The sequence below is a fragment of the Dermacentor silvarum genome, chromosome 5 (genome assembly GCF_013339745.2).
Source record: "Dermacentor silvarum isolate Dsil-2018 chromosome 5, BIME_Dsil_1.4, whole genome shotgun sequence".
Taxonomy (NCBI): domain Eukaryota; kingdom Metazoa; phylum Arthropoda; class Arachnida; order Ixodida; family Ixodidae; genus Dermacentor; species Dermacentor silvarum.
Window position 1 is genome coordinate 172,846,579 of NC_051158.1, and position 13,673 is coordinate 172,860,251.

The following is a 13,673-nucleotide window of genomic DNA, read 5'->3' on the forward strand; positions in this document are numbered from 1 at the left end:
TGTTGACGTTAATGCAATTAGCATTAGGGCAATGGTTTGAAACAGCGTATTCCAACTGCAGAACCATGTCGCGCAAGAGGCATGTACGACAGGCCGCCTTCTTACGCTTCCATCTGGACACGCTGTGCCATGTAGCCTCGCTGCAGCTAAGTCCCCGCGGGGCAAGTGAGTGAACAATACATACACACACAGGATTGTCTGAATACGTATGTAGAAATGGAGGCGGCAAAAGCAGTTTTGAAGCAGCTCTGGAAGAAACAAATTTGACATTTTGGAGCAGTCAAGTGTCTTTTTTTTTTCTGTTACACACAAGCAATTGATATATAGCTGTTAAGCCAACATTTATTGACTTGCTCATTGGATAAGGCGCCAATTGAAAGGTATTGGAGGATGTCGACAAATGACCGATAACAGTGTTTAAAGCAACCAAGGTCGTGTGTGCCCCTCTCTTCTGACAAAAGAATGAATAAAACGCCAGTGAATTGAAAAAGAAATTGCCCCCGACAAAATGTCATTACACCAGTGATATCAGCAGTCTCTGACGTAAACATTGTCCATCTAGTACATTGTGTATATTGCGCACATGCCAACCAATACGTGTTGTTCGCATATTATCCAATCTTTTACCACGGCCATTTGGCCGCCTAAGGTTGACAAAAACCGAAACTTTACATCCTCGGCTTGCATTCTGCGGAGGCAAAAGTCTGATTTGTGCGGTGTAATCGTGCAGAAAATAGAGTAACTGGAGCCCAAATTTCAGTGACGATTACGATTGCCATTGGATATTTCTGGTGAAGAAGTTTCACGAAAGCAAGCAGGTCGTTTGTCGGCGTACCACATTTTCATTCCAGTAGCTGGACATGGCTCACATGCGAATTTGGAACATTACAAGCACGGCGTTCGTCCCATTCATCAACTCAGATTTACTAATAGGGCCCACACAATGAGCCCTTAAATGTATAATGAATCTACTGAGCTACACGCTGAACAAACCGTACAACTTATTCATTCAGCTGAGCTTTTCTTCCCGATTGCCCAATAAAATGAGCGCCAGTTCAAATCATCTTTAGCTGGACACTAGTAGCTAAACATCCAGCAACGCATGCGTGGTGCCAACAGTGACAGCGCAAACCTGCCTCAAGCATCCGTATATTGCTATTGCAATAACATTAGATTACACAGAGTACTTCCTGGAATAAAGCTCCTAGAGTCACGTTTCATACTCGGCACAGTGTGCCAATACAAATTTTTCAAATCTTTCTAGGCATGGTGGCTTGGAATTGAGGATATGTATCGGGTTTATATGCTCAAGGTCCCAAGTTGGAATCCTCATCCAAGCCACTACATTTTCCAAGCTGGAACTGACACCTGAATCCTAAAGAAATAAAAAAAGAGAGAGAGAGACAATGAACCAGAGAGGCCTGCAGTACGAAAGCATCCATGACTGGCATGTTGTGGTTGCAATGAGATTGACACATGTTGCAATGACATCTGTGTTGGTTTGGCGAGATAGGAAAGGGCCCAATGTAGAAGAAATTCGCTTCAAAAGAATTTGCTCGCAGGCTAGTTGGTACATTTCTTTCAGTACTATAAGTTTGTGCAGTGCAAAATAAGCAGGACATGAGGGAACACAGAACGATGTAGACAAGCCTCGACTTCCAACTACATTTTTAAAAAGCGTCACTTTTGATACTTATTCTTTACCGGATAACATGTCTGCATGCATTTAAGTTGGCTCGACATTTTTGGAAAAATGTCACAGTTTTGCCCTAAGGGCGAAGCAATGAATGCGATAGCAACACAGCAATGTCGTACGAAGTAAGGTGAGCGGCTTTGGTAGCAAAATGCAGCAGCATCAGCAACGCGCCGAACTGTTGTCGACGCCGTCGGCGTTTTGCCCGCGTTCGTACTGAACGCGCGCGGCGTTTTTATATAAATACGCATTTGGTGCCGCAGCTAAACGTCGCCTCCCCTCTCTCTCTCCCTCCTGTCCCCCCACAGCCTTTTTCGCGTCGGAAAAAGTCGCGTTTGCTCTCTATATATGTAAAGGAGGAAAGAGACGCTTAATTCTGCAGCCCTTCAGGGTGCACGGCGCAGAACGCGCGTTTGCTCTTCGACGTGCGTTCGTTCCCTGTGAAAGCTCGCGTCCCTCGCGCCCTTTCACTCGCGCATACAGCGTCCGGAGCGCAGCGACGATTTCATCGCCCTTGACGTCATACGGAACCTCAAGGCGACGCCGACGGCAGAAATCCACTTTGGAGTGTCCATATAATTGCTATCGCAATAATAAAGTACTTGGAAGTCAGCGCCTGTCTATGTCGTTTTGTGTTCCTCCATGTAATGTTTCTTTTTGCGCTGCCCAAACTTAGTATTGATAAACGTAGTCCAGGTGCCAACAAACAATGAAGGCTACAAAAAAGGTACTCTCTAGTATAACAGAAAATAGCCCACCTGGTGCAGTATTTCATGCCACTACCTCCTCGAATGAATCTAGCACTTAATCCTTGGCCATCAGTCTCCCACAGCTTGTTTTTTGTTTTTGTTTTCTTTTTAACTCATTATTATTACTATTATTATTATTATTTACTTTTTTTGCAGCCACAACCCTGAAATGAAATGTTAAACCATCATCTAACTCAAACCATATTTTTGTTCCAAGCTAGCGGAACAATTTTGCGACTATTCCTCATCAAAGGTGAAGTTCCCAATAAAATTTGATGGCCAGATAGCGCCGCAAATTTAGTAGACACTCGCTCGTGCCTGTAAATATTATTTTTCTGGTCTCCACTAACGTCCACTCATTTGCTGAAATTACCTGAGACTAAGTTCCATGTGTATTAAAAATTAGTGCACTCATTAGCCTGTATGCTGACCAATGAATTGTTTACATGTACCTAAAAAGACTGTTCAAAGCTGTTTCGTCACGAGCCACTACGCAAATGAGCGACAAATGATATTAAGTCTTTTTTGTAAGCTACTACAAAAATTCAAAACATGGTTGTTTTAGCTTGGACCACAGCATAAGAAAATATAGTGCAACTGACAAATTCAGGAGATATTACATCAAAAATAAATATTGTCACGACACGTTATACTGAACCAAAGACATGGCCGCCTCCTATGACTTCCAAGCCATTGGCAATAAATAAAGTGAATGACAGTAATCCTGATTTAATGCAGTGGTTGAAAGTATGTACTACAGTGTCCTGGAAAAGAATTTCCAGCCCTGCCTTTGAGAACGCAAAATGTACGTCAGTGCCCACAGCATTTGGGCAAGGCGTAATGAGCTCAAAGAGATAGATATGTGACCTTTACATGTCTTTCGAAGCTTTGGAATTGCAATTCCTTGCAATTAAGGCAGTCATTGTTTGGCAACAAACACCAAAAGAGTGGCTTCCTACCCCACACCGGAATCTTCCACTGTTATTGTAAACAGAGGCTGCAGAGGGCGGCTGAGGTAGGCAATGAACCAAGTGATAAAACATGGCAGCACCTACGGAAGTGTGGTGAAAAAGCTCTATACTGCTCAAGCTACAGCGTTCGACTTGCTGAAGAAAACGGTTGCCTCAAGTTCATGCACAGCTTGGTACAACCCAGAACTCCCAACATCCATGTCTGCCAATGCCAGCCCCTATAGACTGGGTTCTCAGTCCTTCTGTAGTGTCAACCAGTGGTGGCCTTCGCATCAGAAGCTTTACCCTCTGACGAATAGTGAAACAGCCAAATCGAAATATAACGAATTATAGGATAGGTATAATGGAGTAAGTATAAAACCTTCTTGGTCATGCTTTATCTCAGTGGAATATTTATCTGCAATAACCCGCACAGCACCAACAAAAGCTACGTGTGGAGCGGTGATCAAGTCAAGTGGTGCGCAGCTTGAGCTTTTGTCAGTTGTGGATACACTTTAATGAGTTGAAGACAACTCACAAAACCCATTCTGCCTTAAAGATGGGAAAGCCCTGTTGTATTTCAGATGGAAACTGGAAACGTTAACTTTATATGCAATAAAATATTACTGTAAAATACTGGTCCACTATTAAACTAAAAACGTCATTCGTATTCAGTACAACCGAACTTCACTACTACATCAGCTTCGGAGCAAAAGCAGCACTAGATTTATTTACCAGAATTTGTATTAATAAAAAAATTCACCGGTGATTACCATACTCCTCAATGCGAAATTTCAGCGCCAGCTCTATACGTGTTTTCATTTCGCAATATATTGGCTGGCGCGGACAATCTGTCACGTGCGGCATGTTGCAAACGGAGCCAAGTGTGGCGTGACTGCCTTGTTAATCTGGAGATTGTGACAGCCAGCACATGGGTGACACAATATGAAATTGGGCCTCTTCGATTATCCATCCCTGACAGTCCCAGACTGTCCAAAGCAGTGCTTTCAGCCAATGAGCATTGCCTGTGCAGCTTCTTGGACAGTCCAGGACTGTCAGAGACGGACAATCGAAGAGACCCACTTTAGAGAAGAGTCCATCAATGAAATTCATGATGATGCCATTGAGTCCTAGCTATTGAAAGGCTGGCTCGCTCTTGCATGATGCATCTATTTTCATTAAAGCTCCTCTCTGAATCCACATTTCTGTGTGACAGGCTTGAAAAAGTTTTCACAAGTGTGCACAGCAAGGCATACTTCCCCGTCCCATCAGCGAACCCCAGAGAGAAAATCTTCTGCCAAAAGTCAAGCAGACATCCCACAGGAGCAATGTCTACGCTATCCGTCACCACGAGGCTGAACTTATTTATCAGGGAGGAAACATTACAAGCTGGAATGACTACAGGAATTTGCTTGGCCAAGTTCCTCAGAGCTGATTGGGCTAAGGGCCTTGAATATAGCGTTATACAGGGTGTCCCAACCATCATGCACAAGATTTAAAAAAAGAGCAACTGCGTTACTCGAAGAAAACCTTGCGCATATTGTTTCCAGTACAGTGGAGAAGCCTCCAGTAATATTCTCGTCCCTGAGATTTAATTAGGTGATTGTAATTAATCACAATCACCTAATTTGATAATTAGGACAGTACTCGAGAAGTACTGTCCTAATTATCAAAGTGTCAATGAGAAAATTGTAGAACATGAAAAACTCCCGATACAGCTTTCTATTGCTCAATACGTGCTACATAAAAGTGTTTTTCTGAGTGTGAAAGAAGCCCGTGAATACATGCAAAATTGCCTCCCGACTGGCCACTCGAGGCACTTTGCATGTATCCAGTGGTGAGCAGTATATACGGTGGCGTGGAACTGTTTCTAATCTCAAGGTAATAAGTTCGAATCCTGCTCCAGTCTACTACATTTTCAGGCATGGAATGGTTGCCTGACACCTGCAAAAAAAAAAAAATTTTAAATATTGCCGAGAGCTAGTGGGGCTATACAAGTCCAGGTGCAACCAAATTAGGAAGGCACACTAAGCTTCAACAGAGTCACTCCCTCACCAGAACAAGAATTGGCCTCCCTGGTGCAGTATTCGGCCACTACCTCCCTCATGACTCCTACAATTAACCCATGGCCTTCAGTCCCCAGCAGCTGCGGAGCACCTGACCAAGGCGGCGGTCAGACCTGCGACGCAGCAGAGGGTGCTAAGAATCTCTGGGTCCGGACTGGCCGCCACTGGAAACTGAACCTGGCAACATTCAACATGCGCACCCTATCGAGTGAGGCTAGCTTAGCAGGACTATTTGAGGAATTATCAGGCATTGCCTAGGATATTATTGGCCTGCATAGTATTGGTCTGCACATTTTTGATGTAACAACTTTATTTGGAACTAATAAAATCTGAATCTAAATCTTAGTGAGGTTAGAATAACTGGTGAGGCTTATATAGTGCTGACTAACGGCCACGTCCTCTGCTACAGAGGTCTTCCAAGTAAGAGAAAATTCGGGGTAGGATTTCTAGTCCATAAGGACTTAGTAGGCAACACTGATTAACTCTACAGCATTAATGAGAGGGTAGCAGTCGTCGTAACAAAGCTGCATAGGAGGTATAGAATGAAGGTAGTACAAGCCTACACCCCAACCTCCAGTCACATTGATGAAGAAAAGAGCAGTTTTATGAAGAAGTTGAATTTGCAACGAGAAAGGTGCAACCTCGGTATACTGTAGTCATAGGCGACTTCAATGCAAAAGTGGGGAAAAAGCAGGCTGGCGAGCAAGCAATTGGCAACTACGGCATCGATTCTAGGAACACAAGAGGAGAGATGTTAGTAGAATTTGCAGAAAGGAATAAGCTCCGAATAATGAATACCTTCTTCAGGAAGCGCAGCAACAGGAAGTGGACCTGGAAAAGCCCTAATGGAGAAACAAAAAATGAAATTGATTTCATACTCTCTGCCGATCCGAGCATAGTGCAGGACGTAGAAGTGTTAGGTACGGTAAAGTGCAATGACCATAGCTTAGTGGGGTCTAGGATTTCTCTCAATTTGAAGAAAGTGTGAAATTAGTCCAGAAGAAACGGGCCAACCTAGACGCAGTAAGGGTGAAAGCAGACCAATTCAGGCTGGTGCTCACAAGCAAATATGCAGCTTTAGAACAGGAAGATGAAGACAACATAAAGGTAATGAATGAAACCATAACTAGGCTTATCTCAGAAGCAGCAATTGGAGTGGGAGGTAAGGTATGGCAACCATTACATAAGGACGGCAGAAAACTAGGTGGGGTGATGAAGTTAGGAAATTTGCAGGCGCAAGTTGGAATCAGCCAGCGCAAGACAGGGGTAATTGGAGATCACAGAGAGAGGCCCTTGTCCTGCAGTGGACATAAATATAGGCTGACGATGACATACCGCTGAAGCAATCTTGCCAAAGCCTCAGGGCTGGCAATTGCACATTTTTCTTGTTAGCAGCCTGTAAACAGCACGTAACTGGACGATGCATGCATGTGGCGGTTGTCTGCATGACACAAGTCCCAGCATGCCGCCTCGAGATTTTTCAGTGCGCCATGGCCAGGCACTGCGTTTTCTCAGAGGTCATGCATCACTGCCGGCATGATGGCATTTCTTTTTTAACGTACTGGCATCAAAAATGCCTATTTTTGCTAGCTTTTCGTGGTGTTTCCACTTGTATTTCAGATGTGAAATTTTGCCCAGAGGCCCCCCCTCCACTATATCTACACTATCTTAAACGAAGCTTTTTATGCAGTTCGAAATTCCGTTGCAGCTCGCCTTGAAGAAATTCATTGTATTGTTATTTGCATGTCTGCAGCTTATATTTAGTGATGCATTGGAAAACTAAATCGGTTGCAAGTGCGTGCTGGTTCGTATCTAATGCACATCTTATTTTGCACCTTGAACCTCTTTCCACTTTCTTGGGGAAGTTGCGTATCTGTACTAAATCTAGCCATAGGAATACTAGCTCGCAACCATTGATGGCTGTGGTGGCATATTTGAGACATCCTATTCAACCACAGCATGTTATCTTTGAAGCATTTAGTAGAACGTTCTTGCTGGCTAGTGGTGGTTCATGTGATGTATTGTGCGTGCCTTCCGCTTGTCCTAGTCTTTTCACGCAGTTTTAAACTTCCTTCTTAGAAGCGAGCAACTGGCCAACAGACCACTGTGCACTACGTCGAGGCATGCATCAAGGATGCCAAATTTGAGACACTTGCATTCAATGAGCGAGAAAATTCGGGGGACCAAGGGGCTCACGCTTTTATTAGTAACAAGCACACTAAAAATACAGACTATGAACGCACGATAGACACAGAAGAATTTAACTGTAGGTACACAAAGTGAAAGTTAGGAATAATGTATACGCAGCGAATGAGTGTAAAGAAGTCTAAAATTTTAAAAACACGTAAATGACTGAGGGCTCTGATGTGAATGTGTAGAACTGATAGGACAAAGAATCTGGAATGCACACATCCAACAAGCATTCAGGATTGCAAGCACTGCAGCCCATGTGCAAACTGGGAACACCAAGACAGTTTGACCACATAACAAAAAAAAAAAAGAATGAGATGGAATGAAAACTTCACTTCCAAGAAAGCACTGTGATGAACCGTCATAATGAAATGAGCCTAATTAACAGGGACAAGACACAGTAGTATAGCTAGAAATTTTGCTGGACATCTACACGTCTGGTGTGGCTGGAGGAAAAGGGATAAACACATAGGTACGGGAACATAAGGTTACCCTATGCTATCTAAATATCAGCCAGACTAATCTTTTCATTTTCCATATATATATATATATATATATATATAGGGTATCTTTTTTTTAGCTGCCCCAAATTTGTAATTGTGCCATTGCCTGTGGCAGACAGCACAATTCTAACTCTTGAGCCAAATTACTTGATGTGACGGCCATCACTTCTATGACAAATCAAGATGCTTAATATTCAACATATTTACACTAATTCAAACAATTACTTAACAGCACATATTTTAATCTACGAATTGTAGCTAGTGAGTTTGCAGGGCATATCGACTTGGAATGAATTCTGAGGATGGCACCGGTTTCACGATATGTACAGTCAAACTTGCGATAAAAATGCACTGCTGTTGTTCCACTTAATTTTTTATGAAAATGCTCTTTTATGCATTGAGGCCCAAAGGTAACTAGAATGCCAATTCATTTCATCCGACACATTAAAAATGAATACCTCAAAGCTAGTGGAACCTGAGAATTCGTACCAAGTGGATACGCCTTGCGAACGCACTGGCTGTAATTTGGATATTTAAATATGAGCCGTAATGTCGTTAAAAAAAAGTTTATTGGTGTGTTTACGTTAAATGTTCAATTAAGCATTTAGACTTCTCTTATAAGTAATGGCCGCCTCATTGTGAAATTTAGCTCAAGGGTTAGAATTGGGCTATCTGCAACAGGCAATTCTTTTTCATTTGGTGCAGCTAAAAAGAAACATGATATATACCGCTTACAGAGGACTCCAAGCATTCAATCACTGAAAGAAAAGATGGTTTAACACATGATTGATTTAAAAAAATTATCCTAAGAACACAGAATGATAAATGGGCACTGAAATGAGGGAGGAGAGAGACTATACCAAGGATGTATTTAAACCTCTCATGTTCCCACAATCTTAGTAAGCAAGAGTGCTGCAAGCCCTAAGCTCTTATTCATAAGAATGCTGGCCCCATGCTCGGCAGTTAATCTGTGAGCTTGTGTGAAAAAAGATTTCATCGCAGCCACACATCCACGCCAGAATTAAAAGTGCAGAGTACCCCACACTGCATGCATACATAAAAACCAGGTACAAGAATGTACCACCGTTTTGTGATTTCAATGCTATCAAAAGATTATGAAGAAGGGGGTACACTTGTCCACATGAAATCAAAGTGCCTTAAGCTTGCGTGCACAGCCCTGGCAAGAAACTGCCAACATTCTGATTTGACCGTGTCCACCTCTACGACATCGTGCAGGTCAACCAGAAATGCATAACGCAGGTGCGAACATCCACATTTATAATTATTTTTAAACTCAGCCACGAAGTGGTGAAACCAGTTACCTATCGCAAATCAGACGAGCACCGAGACGTTTAAGAAGCATAGGCACAGGCCCGCAGAGCGTTTTCTTTTGTGGCCGGGGTGATGCAAGCCCTTGCTTCAGCCAACTGAAGCATCCCATGTACAAAACCCAAACAAACCTAACACTTTCGTGTACCGTTCTCGCATACTGCTCATGGCGTGGCCATTGCGTCATAGAAAAAAGCCATTTCTGGTTGACTTACACGATTGTGTACAGAGAGGCAGTCTGACGACCATAAGCCAGATGCTGAGGATGCGATTGGCAAGTGATAGTGCCCCTGAAGCAAAAGACGGTGGGGAACAACCGTGGTCCCTCAGAAAAATGGCTCACTGCCGAGAATGATCGTTGGCAGTTCGCAACAATTCTTCCTCGACGATTTATTGTCTCGGGGCAGCTAGAAACAAATTTTCTGGATTCTTCCTCGACTATGTCTGTTGCGACAGCATCAGGCATCAAGTGCAATACAGTATTATAAGTGTTATGGCCTACACAATTTTATATGCGAGTTTAACACATTGTGGCAACTTGCAACATTTAAACGGTAAGCATCCACGGCTTGAATCTGTGAACAAGCCTAGCCACCTGAATAGCACAATAATGATAGGGTGTCATACCCATCACTCAAGCCACCAATAATTAAATCCTCCTTTAATTGAGCAGCACCAGCATTAGAAGCAACAGCACGCCCTTAGCAAATGGATGTACATGCCCGATTCCGGACAAAGAAAACCAGCAGCAATCTATTTATTATACAAACACATGTTCACTACTTGTGGCTGGGCTAGTTGGCTCATGCATTTTATCGATGCTATCTATAAAGGGAAAGCGACATTTCTGTGCCTGTAAAAATTTCTCCCCCTTCATAGCTGGTCATAAACCGTCAATAAAATCCACATTTTTTCTGTACAGCATTACAGTGGGGAAAGGCATGACAGTACTAAACGAATAAAAACATAGATTTCACACACACATAAAAAGAAGAGACATAGCAGAACAGCAGGCATTACTGTGTCCAACAAAAGCAGCAATGCACGCACACACACACGCACACATGCACAGCCAAGACGTAGAAGTACAAAATTTGCATAGTTAGACCAAGTACAAATTTTAATCACATGCCTAACATTTATTGTAAACGGTCGAGTTTCATGTTTAGGAAACAATGTCCTCGGGCTGTCCATTCTGTTCATTGATGGTAAGGGAGAAAAAGAACACTTAAATATATCAGTTCTTATTTTCATTAACCTCATTTTCAGCCTGTGTTCCAGCCGATGTGATATGTGATGGAACTAAGCGAGTATTTCGACTTGTTCATGCTTCATCAATACTTCTTTTTGGGCGAGTTGGTACATCTTGAAACTGTGGGCAACAGCGCAAACAGACGACCACAAGAAGGGAGACACAGCGCTTGTGTGTACGTGTCTCCCTTCTTGTGGTCATCTGTTTGCGCTGTTGCCCAAAGTTTCTTGTTAATGCTTGTGTTATTGTAACAAATATCATTGAAAAATTTCGTATGCAAGTGATGCTGGCATTCAAATAAGGCAGAAGTGCCAAGATTCTTTTGATTTCTGTGACACTACTAGACTAGCAATAGTTCCCAGTGGTAAAGCATGCTGCTCGATTTTGGATAGGCTCTAAGATGTCTGTTATGTTTTGTTTATGGGGTTCCATGTTATGCACACGTATTCAAGTATTGGTCTGACTATTGGTATTGGTCTGTAATATACGGTATCTTCTTGTGTGGATGGGGGCAGTTTTGAGCAAATAACAATAGCATGCTGTTTGCCTTCATAGCAGTTTGGCAATGTGATGCTGCCAACTGAGAGTGCTCAAAAAAAAGGTGCCACGATACTCGACCGTTGTTACTATCAGAAAGGTCGTATAGTTGAGACTGCAGTGGTGGGAACTTTTTCCAGGAAAAGCACACACAGCTGAACTTTGATTCATTTTATGTCATACACCACATGGCACACTATTCAGAAACCTCGTTAATGTCTTGTACAATGTCACTGTCGCTCAGTCTCATCAGTGGGCAATAAATAATGCAGTCATCTGCATACTACTGCAGATTTGATTTTACGTCTTTAGCAATATCAATGATAATTTTATTTTTTTAATAACGAGCCTAAAGTGAACCCCTGCAGCACACCAGGCGTAATTGGAATATATGGTCAGCAGCATCCATTGACCACAGTAACCTGTCTATGATTTGTGAACTAGTTATCCAACCAATTCATTAGGTTAGCAGGGATATTTAGATATTGAAGTTTGTGCATTATAAAATCACGAAGAACCAGATCAAATGCTTTTTTTTTTTTTATCTAAGACCAAGCAATCAACAGTGGCAACCTGATTTAATGCATATGATGTCAAAAATAAATTCTTCTAGCTGAGTGTCGCAAGAAAATCTCTAAAACCATGCTGTTCCAAGTAGAAAAACTTATGCAGGCCCAAGTGTTTTATTAAGTTACTATATACACTGTGTGTTCCAATATTTTCCAAGCACCCAATATCAGAGAAACTGGCCATTATTGTTCAACTGAATTTTTTTATCCTTGCTTATGGACAGGGACAACACGAGCAAATTTCCATTGATCTGGTATATATTCTGACATCAACGCAAGCATATTGTCTTTGAGAATTCTCCAAGCACTATTACTGTCTCAATGCATATACCTTCCAACACAGTGACAAAATTTTTTAATTCTGTGTTCATGGCTGTGTAGTTTACCTCATCATAGAAATGCACAAGTGTTGGAGGAAGCTGGGCTTTATTGTGGTGGACATTAAGCATTTATTCAGAACAAGTCGGTCGGTGATGCCAGGAACACAAATGGGAGGTGAAACAAAGTCAGCCTCGCATATATTTTCTGGCTATATTCGTTGCCAACAAGGCAGAGTCAAACTGACCTGGATCAGCAGAAAATATTAGGTGCAGGCAGAATGCATCGGCAGAAGCAGTAAAGACAGCAGCAGCAGCCGCACAGTCAAGCACATTAGACAAATTCTACACACAAAACCAAGGGTCTGGGCCTAGGGCTCTTCACAATGTCACTGCCACAAATAGAAACGTTCGCTCCTCATGCAACAGGAAAAAAATATATATATATATATATATATATCTTTCAGCTGTACATAGCATGAGTGTATGGAGCTGGTCTGCTTAGGTTGACATTCTAAAGACGGCCCAGACAAAAATGGGGCACACACGTGTCATCTGCCTTCCTGCCGTTTCTAAGATGTCGATCACAGATGCAAAGTTACGGACACGATATATAAACGACGTAGCCAACTGATCATACACGTGTTTACTTTTGAAAGTGCCCGTAACTAGTAGCAGTGAAGCGAGTTTATTTATACCTGATCACCCAGAAAGTACACATAGCTTGACACATATCGATCCACACATAAGAGCCGCTAAGAAGCTTTAATTGAAGAAAATACACTGTCTCAGTGCCACAAATGGAAGGTGCTGATGACACCCCCAGCTATGGCTAGAGCGGTCGGCACAAGCAGTGATAAAAGGGAATTAAATGCAGCCGTGCGAACATTGCTGAACCAAGACCCATGACGTCCGCATGAGTAAATAATCGGCGTGTAACATCTCATAAGGCGGAGGAAAATAGAGACACCGCGAGACCGCCGGCAGGAACACCTGAGGACATAGGAATGTGCTGGCATATTTATTTTTTCTAAAGACACGACAACACACACGTGTTGCACATTACTAACAGTAGTAGTCTACTGCTAAAAGAAACAGCAGTTTGGAAACTCTGCGAGAATGCGGCAACGCTTCGCATTCGCTGGCATTTCAAGATCACTTTACACTGCACCAATTCGCGACCGGTTGTTCCTACAAGTGCAAGGAAAAGAACGCGTAATCGCACAAATCTTTTGTAGCGGTGAGTGACACTGCCCCTTTATCAGCCGGCCGTGAGCGGTGGGTGGGTGATAAGGCTGGCACAGAACCGAGCAGAAGGCATCCCTACAAAATAACGCCGCAGAACACCCACCTTTGCTCTAGATGTAGTAGTTGGAGCACCGGCAGCTATATGCAACAAATGTGAACAACTCGTGGCCCACCGCAATGTCCGTAACTCAAAGCTTCTAAACACGTACAAAAACACTATAGGAGCTAATCACAACACTACAGCACGCGAAATTCGCGCTGCTTGCCTGC

At 42.8% G+C, this 13,673-nt stretch overlaps 1 protein-coding gene across 1 annotated transcript in view; it reads right to left on the bottom strand.

Moving 5' to 3' along the window:
• The window catches only part of LOC119453914 (zinc finger protein 239-like), a 49,483-nt gene extending 35,810 nt beyond the window's left edge, over positions 1-13,673 (bottom strand). Inside the window, exon 1 of the mRNA XM_037715955.2 lies at positions 13,507-13,673. The gene's annotated coding sequence lies outside the window, so the exon portion shown is untranslated. The remainder of the gene's footprint in view (positions 1-13,506) is intronic.